Below are 14,424 nucleotides of genomic sequence, written 5' to 3'. Positions count from 1 at the left end.
AATCTTTGTGTTTCCACCTCACAAATATTTCTCTAAACTGTCTACTTCTCTCCATATTTACCAACACCAACTCAGCCAAATCTTCTACTCTAATTTATTCTCCATTCTGAGCCAGAGTAACAATGTTTAAGCAGAAAATTATCATGGTACTACTCTGATAAAAACTCAATATATTACTATTGCTCTTATTTGAACGAAAAAAAATAATGCTTAACATGGTCTAACTTGCCCTGCTTATCTCCCCAAACTCACCCATGCCACTCTCCATCTGGGTCCTCTACCCTCTATTGATATATGTGTCCTCTTTTATCCAGATACTGAAATTCCTCTATGATGTATCAGGACCTTCACACATTCAAGTCTCACTCCCTGAAATGTTCTGTACCAGCATCATCAAATAGCTAATTCTTATTATACCTGGTTTCACATTCAATGTCACTGAAGATTTTCTTTTCCACAAATAAGCGTCAGTCTCACTGTCATATGCTCCAGTAACACCTATACATTAGTATTATCCTTAATACTTGCATTACCTTTCCTATATCTCTCTCCTTTCAAGACTGAAAGTTCAGTCATTCAGAGATTATGTCTTTCATTCATCACTGAATAGCTCAGAATTCATTATGGTTCCCATAATACAGTAGATTTAAAACAATCATTTGCTGAAAGAATCAGTGATTGGATGAGGAAAATATATAATAGATAACAAAGGATTGATTTAACCAACTTTAATGTTTTGACTTAGATCAAAGCTCTGTTTATTTATTTTCACAGGACTAATACATTCTTTAGTCTTTGTGTGAGTGAGACTTAAAAATTTGTAGAAATATAGCATTTAAAGATTTCCTCACATGATAGCAGATTCCCTGACAGGATAAACAGGTAAGAAAGGTTAAGATATCATTAAAAAGCCAACCTTAATTCTGTTTTCTATATTTTGTAGAGGATTTTTATATTTATGACATCAAGAATATTGGCCTATTATTCTCTTTTCTTATAGTGTCCTTGTCTGAGTATAGTATCAAAGTAATGCAAACCAAATTTAATAGCACACTAAAATGATCATACACTATGATCAGGTGATATTGATCCCTGGGATGTAAAGATGGTTCAATTTAGCAAATAAATAAATGTTGTACACCACACTAAAAAAAGCAGGAGAAAAATCATATGACCATATCAATAGATGCAGAAAATGCATTTGTCAAAATATATATGCATTTTCTGATAGACTCTCAACAGATTAGGTATGGAAGGAATGTATCTCATCATCATAAAGGCCATATATGACAAGCACACACCTAACATCACACTTGATGGTAAAGGTGAAAGCTTTTCTTCTAAGATCAGAAATAAGATTAAAATGCCCACTCTTGCCACTTCTATTCAATATAGTGTTGGAAGTCTTAGCCAAGGCAATTAGGTAGGAAACAGAAATAAGGCATCTAAATCAAAAAGAAAGGAATAATACTGTTTCTGTTTGCAGATGATACATCATGCAATTTTATCAAATATATGTATATACTTATATATATATGTTTGTATTTCTATATACATACATGTGTATATATGTACTTACATATATATAGTATTGTATAGGCATTCTCTTTCCACTACTTTTTTTTTTTCTGTTGAGCTTTATCCCAAATTAAAATAGCAGGGTACTGTGAATATTCATTATTTGAGTCAAGATTATTTTAAACAAATGGGAAATGCCAGTTGAATGGTACATTTAGAACTCAATGACTCAGCTCAAAAGCCATCAAAGTGTGTTATTTTATTGCATAAAATTTTAGTTTTCTGGTACTATCTGAATTTAGATGCTACAATAGGAGAATTGAAAAAGACACATTCTATATTTAAGGAATTGGGTTTGTTCCCATGGGAACATTTTGGCAATGAGTTTTGCAAGAGAAAATGACTGAGCATTTCAGATTCTAATGCTCCAGTGTTTAATTGTTTTTTAAAAAATGTTCAAGAGCCTTTGACAATTAAACAATTGAGATTTCAACTATTTGGTTGAAATGCCTGACAAACCCCATTTCTACTTGAAAATTTAAAGGAAAAAAAAAGTTTCTGATTCATTCCAGTTTCATTTTTAGGTACTTTGAAAGAAAGTTAATGCTGGAATTTCTTTCCATGTATTTTGTGTAGATTTTGTAATATCATTTACATTTTATTCCATTTCTTGCTATTTGTATTTTTGAACAGTATCTTTTAGAAGTTTATGATTATTTTATTATATTTTTGTTTTTTATAATTTAAAAGGAGGATATGTAAGCAGTAATTAAGGCTTAACATCACATAAGCTCATTTCTGCTGAAAGAATTTTTATTGAAAAAAAACTTCAGTTTATCATGTTTCCTTTGAAATGAAATGTTCTATTTTACATAAAACAAAGGAGAAAAGACAGTAGTTCCTATGGTCCCTTTTATTTCTGTGGCATTAATTGCAATGTGTTCTTTTTCATCTCTAATTTATTTATTTGAAACTTCTCTCTCTTTTTCTTAATATAGCTAAAGTTTTGTCAATTTTGTTTATTTTTTTCAAAAAACCAACTTGTTGAGTTTTTCTATTTTTTATTCTCTATTTTCTTTATTTTTTATTTGATTATTATTCCCATCCTTTGGCTAACTCTGAATTTAATCTGTTATTTTCCTAATTTATTGTTATGTCAATTTAGGTTTCTTTATTTGAGATCTTTCTTCATTTTAACGTAGGTTTTTATTGCTGTAAGCTTCCCTCTTAGGACGCTACATACCATAAGTTTTAGTATGTTGTGTTTTTATTTTTATTTGTCTCAATATATTTTCTGATTTTCTTTTTGAATTTTTTCTTGGACCACTGGTTGTTCAGGAATGTATTTTTTCGTTTCCATGTATTTGTGAATTTTCCATTTCTCCTTCTTATTGATTAATAATTATTGACTTCCAGTTTCACACTGTGAGTTGGAAAACATATTTGATATGACTTCACTATGAAAAATTGTATGTCAAAATTTGGATAACCTAGAAAAATGAATATGTTTTTAGAAACATACAACATATCAAGTATGAACAATAAAGAAACAGAAAATTTAAAAAAAAAGAAAGAAACAGAAAATTTGAACAGACCAGTGATTAAAGAGATTGAATAAAAAAAAAAAAAAAAGAAAAAAAAGAAAACCTCCCAGCAAAGAAAAGCCTAGGAACAGATGGCTTCTCTGGTAAATTTTACCAAACTTATAAAGAAGAATGATTACCAATCCTTCTCAAAGTCCCAAAATTTTGAAGAAAAGGGAACATTATCAGCTCATTTTATGAGGCTAGCATTACCTGGATACTAAAATCAGACAAAGATCCTGCAGGAAAAGAAATTACAGGCCTAAATCCCTTGATGCAAAAATCCTCACACATATATAGTCAACTGACCTTCGATAAAGATGCCAAGAATACAGAATGATGAAAGGGAAGTCTCTTCAACAACTGGTATTGGGAAAACTGGATATTCACATGCAAAAGACTGAAACTGAACCTCTATCTTACACCATATTCAAAGATCAACTCAGAATGGGTTAAGAACTTAAATGAAAGACCTAAAACTGTAAAACTCCTAGAAGAAAACTAGAGAAATAGGTTCTTGACATTGGTTTCAGCAATGGTTTCGGCAGTGGTTTCTTGGACATGACACAAAAACACAAGACAAAAGTAAACAAATAGGACTACATTGAACTAAAAAACTTCTGCCCTGCACAGGGGAAAAAAAAAAAAAATCAAGAGTGAAAGGCAACCTATGGAATGGAAGAAAATATTTGCAAACCATTTATCTAAGAAGAAGTTTATATCAAAAATGTATAAGAAACTTCTACATCTCAACAACAACCAAAAAAACAAAAACAAATAACTTGATCCACTTTTCCTGTGGATTTTTCTTTCTCTTCTTTCACCCTCCTGTTTATAACAGCAAACACACACATACACATACACTCACACACACACCTTCAAATCATTATTCCCTTTGGGAATTAATGTCCCTAGACAGAAAAGAAGGGTCACATATTCTTCCTCTTCTATATTGTTCTTACTTCCACTGCCATAATTGGTGAAGAAATAACTCTTGATTATGCTAACTTATAGTCTTCTTCCTTTTTTCTCTCTTCCTTTGCATGTGTTTTAAATGTTCATAAGAAAAATATGTCATGGATTCATCGATGGCTTTTAAGGTTGGAAGGATACAAACATAAAAAAAAAAAATCCAAAGTAAAGCAAGATACTAGAAGAAGAAAAATAAAAAGAGACTCAAAAATGTAAAGATAATGTGAAATGGCAATTAAAAAACCAACTAGCATTCATTATGGGACTGGTAAGCAGGTAACTATACAGATGACAAGGTAGTCAATCTTTCACACTGTGTCATTAATAGTGTCATTTCTATTCTTTATAAAGACAAAATTATTGGCCTAATCTACCAAGCGAAAACTATCACAGGTGGAAGTTAGATATAAATGTGAATCCGGCCCTTTTTCCATGTTGAGGAAAACAAAGTTCCTAATAAGGAGTATAAGAAAAGATTTTGATGTCATCTTCTTTTGATGATACCTCAAAAAAAGATCACATTTTGAAGATGCTCACTTCAGTGCACTGAGCTAAAAATGAGCTGCTGTGAAGTCTGTAGGGAAAGGACCTTTTATAACTTTTCTAAAATAACTTTGAACACAGAGTTGCCTAAAAGTCAAAAGTGGCATAAAAGGTTCATGTTGTTATTTAATTGCAAAATCACATTTTATTGTATTATACACAGTTATTGGGTTTTGATAAAAAGTGATATTTTTAATCTGAAGAATTCCATTTCAGGTAAGCAAAGGTTGTTAGGGACTGGAACACAATTGAGTACTTCCTAATTTTCCTTAAATTTGTCCTAGGATTATCAATTATTAATACTTATAAGAAGAATAAAATGCTTTTTTTAGTAACATGGTTAATCATTCCAAAAGTATTAAATATTCCATTTTTTACTAGTTAATATTTTAAGGAATACATTTATTTCCAGTTTTTATAATGTCAGATTCTAACTGTGACTATTCATCTTAAAACAAAACAAAAAAAATGAATCATACATAGTAGTCTCTAATATTGTTATCTTTTATTGAATAACTGTGACATATTTTTATTCTGTACTAAAAAGAAGGTGAAATTTTTGAAAATTGATTTTATATACAACATATGCAAATAGAATGAATTAGAATCAGTTTTTAATATACATAATAAATAAAATTAAAAGTTATGGCAAATGTACACTATATATATATACATATAAAATATTAAGGCACATATCTTGCTGCAATAATTTTAAAAAATTATTTAGATCACAACTTTAAAACTTCTTGGGCTTAGACTTTTATAGATAACTTGAAATTACCTGAAACATACTTTAATTCATTCCAAAGGTGTCAAAGGAGAAAGAAAAAGGTAATATATGAGATGTATATTAGAAATCAATTAACAGAAAAAAAATGTGTTTTCTCTAATATGTATCTCTCTTTGACTAATCCATGTATTAGTCTATAACAACAACAATGTTAAATACTTTTATTTTATCTTTGACCTATAAGGCAAACTCAAATATTGACAATTTTGAAATATTATGTTATATATAAATTATACAGAGAGAGATACAGGTATATACCACTTAATATCTTTTAAACAATCCTAAAATTCATATGGAGCCATGAAAGTTCCAGAATAGCCAAAGTGATCTTGAGAAAGAAGAACAAAGCTGGAGTCATCATACTTCCTGATTGCAAAATATATTACAAAAATACAGTAATCAAAACAGTGTGATAGTGGCATAAAAAGAGACCTATAAACTAATGGAACAGAATAGAGATCCCATAAATAAACCCATGCATATATGGTCAACTGATCTTTGACAGATGTGCCAGGAACACACAATGGGGAGGGACAGTCTCTTCAAAAAATGCTGCTAGGATAACTGGATATTCAAATGCAAAAGATTAAAATTGGACCCCTGTCTTAAACTATACACAAAGGTCACCTCAAAAGAGATTAAGGACTTACACATAAGAAAGCTGTAAATTTCCTAGCAGAAAACATAGGAGAAAAGATTCCTGACATTGGTCTTGGCAATGGATTCTTGGATATGACACCAAATGCACAGGTACAGTTAACGGAAGCTGAAATAGACAAGTGGGACTACGTGAAATGTAAAAACTTCTGCACAGCAAAGGAAACAATTTAAAAAGTGAAAAGTCAACCTACGGAAATGGGAAAAAATGTTTGCAAGCCACTTATGTGATAAGGGGTTAATGCAACATATATATATATATATATATACACATATATATGAAATATAAGAAATGTAAGCATTTCATATATACATATATGAAATGCTTACAACTTAACATCTTTAAAAAGAAAGATTAAAAATGGGCAAAGGAGTTGAACAGACATTCTCCAAAGAAGATATACAAATTCCCAGTATGTATATGAAAAGGTGCTCAACATCACTAATCATCAAGGAAATGCAAATCAAAACACACTGAAATATCATCTCACTCCTGTTAGGATGGCTGTTATCAAAAAGTCAAAAGATGACAATTGTTGGCAAGGATGTGGAGAAATTGGAACCCTTGGAACCCTTGTAAACTGGGAATGTAAAATGGTACAGCTGCTTTGGAATACAGTATAAAGGTTTCTCAAAACATTAAAAGTAAAACTACCATATGATCCAACAACTCCATTTCTAGGTATATATCCATTATAATGGAAATCAGGATCCTGAAGAGATATCTGCATTCCCATGCTCATTGCAGCATTATTTACAATAGCTAAAATGCAGAAACAGCCCAAGTTTCCATCAAGAGATAAATGGATAAAGAAAATGTGAGATTATATCTCTATATATATACCTATATAATTGAATATTATTAGCCTTAGTAAAGAATGAAATCCTGCCATTTGCAAAAAATGGATGAACCTGGAGGACATTATGCTAAGTGAAATAAGCCAGTCTCAGAAGGACAAATACTAAATGTTTCCACTTATAAGAGATACCTAAAATAATCAGACTCATAGAAGAAGGGAGTAGAATGGGGTTGACAGGGACTGGGGTATGGAGGAAGTAGGAAGTTACTGTTCAATGGGTATAAAGTTTCAATTATGCAAAAGAATAATTTCTTGAGATCTGCTGTATAACATAATACCTATGGTAAGCAATATGGTATTGCGCACTTCAAATGTGTGAAGAGAGTAGATTCTATGTTAAGTATTCTTACCACAAAAACAAAAACAAAAAAAACAAAAACGTACAAGGAAACTTTGAGAGGCCTTGGCTCTGTCTATTTCCTCTACTGTGGTGATGCTTTCATGGATTTTTGCATACATCTAAACTCATCAAATTGTACATATTAAGTGTGTGCAGTTCACTTTTTATATCAATTATACCTCAATAAAGCTGTTAAAAATTTTAAAGTTACAAATGTGATAATCATAGAATGTCATAGATCTATGCTATATAGAAATGTAAGTCAGACTAATTTACACAAAAATTTACTCTCTCTTTCAACACACAGGAGTCATTTTGACACAATAAAATTGGTGAATAAGGTTTTAAATGTCAATTCTACTAGTTCCTATCTCCAAGGCCCTGAGCAAGTAACTGAAACTCTCAAAGCTTCAGTTTTGTCATCTGTCAAATGAATGATTAATAATACCTTCCTCATAAAAATGCCATTAAAGAGAAATGAGATACAGTACACAAGAACTCAGGACATTTTCCTAGCCCATAGTCAGTGTTTAATGAATGTTAACTACTATTTTATGTTTTAAAAAAACCTTGATCTACTCTGTGTGTCATCTGGTTCACTTTTGATTCCTAGGACTCAGCTGCATTCCTGGCAAACATTAGATATTCAATAATTATTTATGGACACATGAAAAAACCTTGAGTTTCATAAATCATCTTTTATATATATTTCTGAGTAATGGCATTTCCAAATAATCATCAGTATACAGTGGAAAGAAAGAAAATTGTAACCTAAAGCAACATCTTATTTTGAAGGTCAACAAATAAAATAAGCAATATTTCGTACTAAAGGAAGAAAAATCTCACTGAATGTAGTAGATTGCAATGTGATGTCATTGTTTAGGTTATAAAGTTATCATTTTGTAGCATGTTTTTGAAGTCAAGCAACTTCTGAATCTTTTTTACATTTATTATATCATTCAATGCTCTACTTGCTCAGATCAACTCTATGAGTTAGATACTATTATTATCCTTATTTTACAACAAAGGGAGATTGATGAGGTTAAGATAGTCTCTCAAGGTCACTCAGCTGATGTCATTTAGAATGTTTAATATTTGTTGTATGAGTATGTATGTGAGTGTGTGTGTGTGTGTGTGTCTGTATAGGGTAATTGCAGTTTGATTGTGCATGCATATTGGAATTTAATTTATTAACCATATACATTTGAAAACCTAGATTATTTTTAGCTTACAATTTAAATTTGCAAATAATATTTTATTTTCCTTGTGATTTAATTAATATTTCATGGAACAAGTTAAAATATTAAATTTCCCCAAATGATCATACTCCATTTACAAATTTGGCTAATTAAATTACAATAACATTTTATTTTATATTTCTGGAGTTAAAATGATATTCTTAAGTACTCTCAATACCTCATAGAATACTATTAGGATTTATCAAGTAAACTATATCTAAGCATTTAAAGAAATCTTATAAATATAATAAACCAAAATAATAAATGTAGTAAATTAAGTTCTCTTACACATTCCAATATCATTTACAAGCCTTAACAAATCTGATTATGCTATGCGACTTAACCTCACACACTTAAGAGTTCCAATTTCCTCTTTCAAATTAAAATCATGCCTAGTGTTCTGGGTTCTCTCATATTTCATAGTCTCTTAAAGATTAATCTTCAATAATAAACACAATAAGTATACTGCAATAAAACAACTTCTTTCTAGGCTGCAAAAACACATTAATACTGTGGGTTGAAATACTTCATCATCTTATTCCTAAAATGTTTTCAGTTATAAAGTCATTTGACCACATCGTGAGTCAGTTTTGCCCTATTGTTCTGAGCTTATTGGGTCAAAAAATCATAGGCAAGATACAGATCAGTCATATATTAAAGATTAAAAATTGGGACCACTGCATCACAGACTGTTACACTGATTTACCTGAACAACTATGAAACTATGGAGTCATTTCTTACTGTCAAGCTCTCTGTTCTGTCTGCAAAGTCAACAAAGAACTTTGAAGCAAACACATTTTATTTAGGATTTAGTTTCACAACCTAGTACAACGTGCATACCCTGAATAATTTTTAAATTCCAAATTACTCAATTTTTGTAACTTTTCCTAAATAAACAGCTAATTTGGATAGATGGAATTTTGCACATCACTCCACACTGACCCATGTCCACACCCACACATACATACACATATCCATGTAGGCATGCGCATACATAAGATGCACGATTATCTGCATTAGAGTTAACCACCATTCATAGTCATTTATGTTGTAATAATTATAATCTTTCTTTCTGAGAATATTATCTCATCTTTATTATATTATCTGTCTCATTTGCATTGTTTATAAAATTTCCAATACATAGAGATACACAATAAGCAGAGTACCAGATAATAAGAATAGTCAAATATTTAGGAAATGGCTATTACCTACTGAAAGAACTCTGTTGATGTAATTCATTCAGATCAACACTTTGTACACAACTGTAGAAAATTTACTGAAGTGATGATAGGTGATCTTTATTTCAAAGCATGCTCCTACATATTTCTGTTCTTTCCATGAATTCGTCTCACAGTCCAGAGATTGCCCTGTATCTGTTTCCTTCTGGAAGCTTTCTTCCAGTCCAAAATTAGGATACATATCCTTCCAGTGGCCTTTCTGCTAATTCTATCATAATGCCCCACTCTCTGCATTGATTGTGTCTACTTAGCTTGCTTCCGCTGATACACTATGGACTACTTGAGGATGGAGTTAGTGATTGGCCATCACTTTGTCTGTAGAAGCCAATATAAATACTGAAATATAATAAATAGTCAAAATTATTTATTAAATGAGAAAATTAAATGTAATTGGTACACAAAATGTATTTAGTTATATACGTCACCTCAAACAATTATCAAACATTCTATAAGAGAAACTCAGAAATCTACTGATAGAGGTAAATGTGTAACATTTGATAATGAATGAGGATTTTTAATACACTTCAAAACCCCTCCTCACTCCAGTAGTTGTATGGATTATAACAATAAATTAGCTAATACCTATTCATGTTTCAGATCAGTGTAATAATATGCTAATTAGCCTAGCTGAAACTTCTAATACCACAGTTCTTAGAATGCGCTACACGAAGCATTTCCAAGGTTAATGGAGGGAACATGGATAGTGGTATAAAAATAAATTTCCACATCTGTAATTTCCCTATGGTCTCTTTACTAAAATTGATCTGCCTGAGAACTAACCTATATCTGTCTCTAGGTTCTCCTTTTCCACATCCTCTTCCCTGAAATCTCCTACCTAAAAAAAGAAATACATCCTCTTGCTGTCTGGAATTTTATTCTGATGTATTGCTCCTGGGTGTGAAATCACCTGGGATGTGAAAGAAAGTGTCAATTAGAATTATTGGTTCTTGCGGAAGCCCCTTTTATGATTTATTATTTCATAAAACATGTGTGTTTTTATACATATTTTTGTTGAGTTAATGAGGCTTTAGAAGCAAAGTATTTTGGCACTTGTTGAGATATTTAAAATTCAAAGATACTGTAGAGAAGTTGGTGAAAGTGATTTTCTTCTTCCGTCTTTCAACAGTTATTGTCAAATAATGCATGGCTCCTCAGGAAGATATTTTAAAACTAAATCAAATAAAATATCAAAAGATAAAAATGATTAAGCAGTGTTTAAGAGTAAGCAGTGTTTTTAAGCTTTCTCACAACTCATCGTTAGGAAGAGTGAGTATGTGGAAAGGAAAGGCATGGAAAAAAAAAAAAAGCTAAATTTGTTTATGATGCCAAATCTTTTAAATGTCACTGTAGTGCTTCCCAGTATGGTCAAACTATTCAGGATGCATTAAAGGAAAAAAAATGTGACTTCTTTTAGATAAGTTGTTCATAATTCTATAAAATAGGTAACATAATTTTATTAAAATGTCATAAAATATTTATTCCACTTATGGTCATTTCTCATTTTTTCTTATAGTGTATTTTCTATTTACTATTACTATATTAGCTGTTTGATTTTAGCAATATGTAATTTTCTTTTTTATTAAATACAAGGGAAATTATAGTTAAAACTAAAAATAAAAGGATTCATTTCTTATTCATGTTCTTATTTAATTATTACTTAGATATCAGAATTAGAGTTCTGCATATCCATCCATAAATATAACTTGGAAATAATACTCTTTATTTTATCATACATCTCACTTCATAAATAACATATAATTTTAACAACATATTATACTACTTTATTTTAATATAGATAATGAGAAACTTATATCATCTTATTTCATAGTTTATTATAAACATAGACAAATTAATTATATTGCCTGTAAATGCTGTTGGTCATGACTTTAAAACTGGATTTCATAATTTATATCTGTATTGTTTTTAAAATATTTCTTTAAATATACATTAATATGTTATATGAATTGAAAAATGAAAATAAACATTTTCTAGAGAACTGAATCTGATTTGGCTAATTGGTTTGACAATGAAGATTGCTTTTGCTAAATTGTTAAATTATATAAAAACTTCAAAAACGTAGAAAATAGATAAAATTCAATTTTAAAGTTTTGACAAGAAGCATTTAAACATACAAGAGAATTTTTTAAAACATTTCATTTGAATACTGTAATAGCATATGTGTAATGATATTATAATTTTTATTTTCCCAAAATAGTTTGTAAATCTGATAAAATAATGTCTCTGTACATGAAACTGTAATACGTATAATTATTAGTCTTATGACTTGCTAAAGGCATTTGTAAAATTTCAGAAAATTGAAAAAGTTAACAGGCACCTAATGACAGAGAAACAAATCCTATTACATATCAGATGTTTTTTGTTCCTTTGATTTAAACAAAATTGAAAAGTTGCTTAGCCTAGTTATCAGTTGATCAATCATTAATTATATTTTGTGATGATAGATTGTTGTATACATTTTGACTTATAACTTGAAATGAGCTAGAATAATGGTATGCTATAAACATATTAAAATTCCTTCCATTTCCATCTACTATTTTATGTGGCCAAGTTTCCTCAGAGGTTATACCTATGAAAACAAAACACTAATTCTAACAAAAGCAATAATCCGTGGGGATATAAAAACTACTTGAAGCAAACAAAATAAAATATCTCCATTCATCTCAATAAGAAATATATTTCTAAAGAAAATTATTTTTGACTGAAATTGCTGATCAGTATGCTGACATGATTAATTGTATACTAAAAAGAATTGCAATAATAGAAAAAAATTAAAGTCTTTGGAGCCACCATATATTGCTGGTGGTAAATATGACAGTAATCAATAAAGGACTTGCAAGCTAGAAATATAAAATATTAAGATAAAAATTAAAGTCATAAATGGAAGGTCAGTACAATTTCATAGAAACAAAGCAAACAGGTAAAATTTCTGGCTATTAAAAAAGACTTGTTCTTGTATATTTTAAGTAAATGATGTGGGTGTCAAGTTGCTAGGTTATTTTAATTCCCTAGAGAATAATATGATGATTTTATTTTAAATGTCAACATCTGAATAGATTGAGAAGTGAGGGGCATATGTGGCAGATCACTAAAAGTCATAATCAGCTGATACGAAACCTACTGCTTCCAGAATAAATATTCATGATTCATTTGATTTATCTAGTATACAAAGAGTCTTGTGTAAACTTTCCAGATCATCAATGAAGAAGTAGCAATTACAGAAACATTGAATTTTATGTTTAGGACTTCCACCAAAGCAGCTCTTCAGTTTTTAAAACTAATACTTACTGAGTGCCTAATATATATCCAAATACCAGGTACGCACTAGATATACAAGTATAAAAAACAAAAGATGATTTTCTTTTAAAAAAGTATTTTTTTGGAGGGGGAAGTACTCGTGTGTGAGGTAAGGGATTGGGGTCAGATTGTAAATCGTGCTAATATAACCACGTAACCACAATTGGCCTGATTTAAACATGGGTTTGCATTCAAATAAAACTCAATGCAAAAATCCAAGAATAATTGAAACTGTGTTATATCTTTCTGATTTCCAGCAGAAAAAAAGCCAATAAGAAAAGAGGGTCTCTGCCTCCCATATCTCGTGCTGGCGCAAAATGATGCATAATGTTAATTCTAAACGTCTGTAATTGCATAATATTTGTTACACCAGATAGCCAATGGGGGCAGAAGATAAGATTTGGTCTATATGTCTAAACAACTTGCTGCTTAATAACCTTGAAGAGCTCATGAATTGGTGAACTAGGAATTCAGTAAAGGTGAGTTAGAGTTGATAACACTGGAGCTGAGTCCAAAGAATGAATAGATTAAGAAAGGGTAGGATTTAAATAGTTCCAGGTAAGAAGAAAATCTGTTAAAGGAAAGCATGTGTATAACATTGTGGAGTGTTCCGAGAATAAAAAGCAAGTCAATGATTGTAGTGGTAAAGTGAAAGTTAGGATGTAGAAGGAAATGCAATTCAAAAAGTCACCAAGATACCCAGGCATCAGTTCTGTTTTCCACTCAGTTGAACTCTCTGGAGTTTATGCTGCTGCCAATGTAAAGATCCCAATAAAATAGAAAAAGGCAGGAGTTGTTATAGTTGATTTTGCCATATGGACTTGAGCTGTCATAACCCTCATCCATTCCGTTGTTACTCTCACTAGGATGGCTGCAGTATACTTCTATTCCGTTTTCATCTTCTATCTTTCTCACCTTTCCCTTTCCTCACTCCTCACCTATAAAATTTCACATAATAGTCAGTGTTGTTTTTATTTAAATTAGGTCATGTCTGTCCATTGTTACCTTTCAAAAAGTTCTCAATTAACTTATCGTACATGTTAGATGCCAGTCTTAACATATTCTGTAAATAGAATGATTGTATAATTCCTTGTGTAAAAGTTTCTGTAAAAGTTTCTGAGGGTGAACATTAGGGAATGTTATTAATAATTACACCCAAACAACATTTATGACCTCATTTGGGGCATGCTGGAATGCATAGTCCCTCTCTACAATGGCCCATGACATCTGCCTCCTGACTATCCAGCCAACCTCATCACATTGTGGTCTGTGGACAACTTATCCTCTCCAATTTATTTGCGATGGTCTCCTATCTGTTCAATACAAATGCTGTTATAATTGCTATTCCCTTTGTCCCTCCATCCTATTCA

This window comes from Balaenoptera borealis (genome assembly GCF_965194805.1).
Source record: "Balaenoptera borealis genome assembly, chromosome: 1".
In the NCBI taxonomy this organism is placed as follows: Eukaryota; Metazoa; Chordata; class Mammalia; order Artiodactyla; family Balaenopteridae; genus Balaenoptera; species Balaenoptera borealis.
This window is presented reverse-complemented; position numbering follows the sequence as displayed.